We start from the raw sequence: 3,596 nt of genomic DNA on the forward strand, positions 1-3,596 counted from the left end.
TGTCAGATAAAATTGGTACAGCTTCAATCTGCAATCTGAGTAATTTCTGAACCCTATAATTAGTTTTATCGGAAGAAAGGCTCAGACTGTTTCATTTCACAAAGAGTAAATAGACAGTTAATTTATAGTGGGTTTCATATTCTCTACATTTTCCGATATGAAATTAAATACATGTTTGCTTTTGTCTTCCATTTTTGATGTATTAAGCAGCAGATGCCCAGCCAAGAAATCTCAATATCCTAAAGAACTGAACCACGTGTTGTAGAATTTATGGCACAACTGCTGGATTAATGATAACAGTCTCACAGAAGCACAGCAGAAATACCATCAGTGATGGCAATCACTGGCAGGCCATTCTGTAGTCAGGGAGGATGTGGACTTGGAAACCAGGATGATGTCCAATTACATCTGCTGGCCAAGCATGGCAAAGTGAGTTATATACTATAATCAGCATAGATCAAGAGCATCACAAAGCAAATCAGCCTGTTTATCCTGGAAACTTCTTACTGGTAAGAATTGTAGGCAGAAGAAATATAACATTACAGCCATCCAGTGTATTACTGTGCCATCTGGAAAGATCATGGTGTTTATCTTGTATGAATTGAGCACTACAAACATTTTTTAACAAGCCTGTCAGGAAACACCAACGCCCTTTAAATCAATGATAATTCACCCCAAATGAAGTACCTTACTTTCTAATCTACCCTTCATTTCTAGTGTGAACAATTCAAGTTGTTCTCATGGAAATCCATTTTTTGGCATCTTCTTTAGAGCAACCTTAAAAAAGTTGCAAGAGATATAGAACTTCTCCTGCATTTGAGAGTTCGGGAAAATTCAGTGTCGACACAGTAACACAGAATACTACATTAAACTATGACAGATCCCTGCCATTGAAAGGTAACATATATCTTTAAGTGGCTGAATTATAAAATAAGACTTTAGAGGCTTGATCATGCACATATGAAATTAATAAGAATTTTGGCTCAATTTCCTTAGGAGTGTTCCAAGAGCTAATTACCATAGGCAACATTTCCAGAATTGTTAAATGCTAAGCAGCTCTCACTTAATAACAACAATAATAAGGAATTGCTGGGTACAGCCTGAGTTTGAAGTCTGGGTTAAGGTTTGACTCTCATGTTCTATTGAGCAATTTTTCCTTTTAAAATCTGGATGCCTATTGATAGATCTAAATTCAGATAATGGGGGCCTTTGAAATGCTACTCCAATATGAACAGCAAAATGTATTATAGCCATAGTAATATGTAATAATACACCATTCTTAAAATGCAAGGTACTCAGAAGGATCTAAAGCCATAGACAGACACATCTGCTCTTAAAAATCTACTGCAAATCCTTTTAAAGAGTTGTTTAGTTTTTTAAGATTGATAATTTCAGCACATCATCCACTGCATTCTGCTGCTTCTTTAATAGAGTGGTATATTTAGCATTGCTATAATAAAAACTCACAGCAAAAAGCATTTATTTCTTTAAAAGTGTCTAGGCCTTGTAGCCAGAGAACTTGAGAATCAGTTGGTACAAAACTATTACAACAGACTTCAATCTGTCTCTTTTGACTGTTTCTGTCTTTTGGAAGAATGCAGAAGATTCACTCCCACCCCTTTCCCCCATAGCTTTAATGAGCCTAACTCAGGCATGACAGCATTTCATCTTACACAGCATCTTGTCAGATGCAAAGTCTATTTCTCTATCCTAAATTTTATTCCCAACTACTTTCATTACATAATCATTCCAACAGGCATTTTCACAACCTGTTAGCTGTTGGATAGAAACAGAATGAATTCTTAAAAAAATTTCAAAACTACTTCTTTATATTCAACCCTCCAAACCCATATAATAGTTCAGGATAAATAACATACAGGTATAGTGACTTTATTGTAGCATTCATCAGTATCAGATTGCTGACAATTACCTGTGACTCAAAGAAAATCTGTCAGAGTAGTTCTCATACACTCTAAAAATCACTTTGCTTTCTGAAGTATTTGAGAGTTACAACCACATGCTGGCTTGCCACCTTTCAGATAAAGCTGAATCAAATACAGCTTACAAACATAAACCCCTCATAAAGCTTTTTTATGCTTTAAACATGTGCTACCATCTAACAGCAGTGTATCCTATAGCCAGGTTTGTGCAGCCAACTCATCATCTAGCTAGGATACTCTCGTCTTAGAAACATCATTTATCCTAGGAAACACTCTTTCTCCTATTAAATATCCCACCATATTTCACACTGAATATTCAAGAGATAGACAAGCCTGGATTAAATCTGCAGAAGTACTCACATGCTGGCAAGGAAATAATTTACATCAGCCACATCATCAAATGAAGCACACACTTTTCACAAAGGCTGAAAAAAGCTCCTAATACAGAAGGATAGCAAGGTAGCTATGAATGAAACACTTGTACACCAAGAGACAGAACAGAGACTCAAATGAGTTAGCACACACAATGACAGAGAAATGTCAGGCTAAAAGCACACAAGAAAAGTAGCTAGACATGTAATTCTGAGTATTCAAACAATAGATATTCTCACACACCCCTGTTAAAACTGTTTTATTTCACATACAATAATTAAATCATTTGGCAGCAGAACAGAAAGGGTGGTCCAACATCATAGCAAAGACCTGAAAAGGAGTTTTGTGACTCATGTGCTCCAGAACCAAGAAACCAAGTCCAGTGTAGAAGACTAACACACCCTAGAGGAAAGAAAGAGCATTGTCCTGATCAATAAATACTTCAGTTCTTTTCCATAGTATTATCCAGTAGCTCACTTACCAAGCTGCTTATCCTCTCTGGTGCTTTTACAGTGATGAGGGTACAAGGGGTCACTGGAGTTTCCTGAATTAAGTAAGAAGAGAGAGATTTCATACTTGTCTACATAGCCAGAACACCTGGGATAGGGTGTGTCACTACCCCATAACTCGAAACAGGAAATATTTCAGAATCAAAACCCCAGGCAGACAAAGAGGCTCTAACTACCTTAAGCAGCCTGTAACCTTTCTTCCCTATGAAACTTTTGTTGTTATCATCATCATGATGTATCCATCCAGACTTTGGCTGCCAGTGCTCAAGCTATACTCTGATGTGGCACAGCTGTGTAACCTGGATCAGGCTCCTGTGAGAACAGCTGTGAGAAGCCTTATCTGTGCCTCCACCCACACACCTCCCACCCTTTGCCTCCCTGGTTGCCTTTAAGCTCAAGCCTGGGCTTTAGTCCTCATATAGGCAGTGCTCTAGTTATGGTCAAGGTGACTTCCTGGCTGGATTCAACTCCACCTGGGCTATCATCATTCAAAGTCTAGGAAGGAAAGAATTGTGGTGTCATCCTTAAAATTCATTTCACAGTCAAAAGATAAGGTTCTTCCTTATTTTTAGGTATATTTGCACATACAATCAGCACACTGGTTTTATATTGATATAAACCTGGATATCACAAAATTAGTTAGAAAAGAAAATATTTTGCAATACCTTGGGAAAGTTTGATTTTTTTTCTTTCTAGTCAATAGTCTTTTACTATCTATTTTCCAGGCAAATTACATTTGACCTAACATATAAGAAACAAAAAACAGAGATAAGTA

Source organism: Empidonax traillii, unplaced genomic scaffold (assembly GCF_003031625.1).
Source record: "Empidonax traillii isolate 1590-97213 ecotype Southwest subspecies unplaced genomic scaffold, ASM303162v1 scaffold289:size826226, whole genome shotgun sequence".
Taxonomy (NCBI): domain Eukaryota; kingdom Metazoa; phylum Chordata; class Aves; order Passeriformes; family Tyrannidae; genus Empidonax; species Empidonax traillii.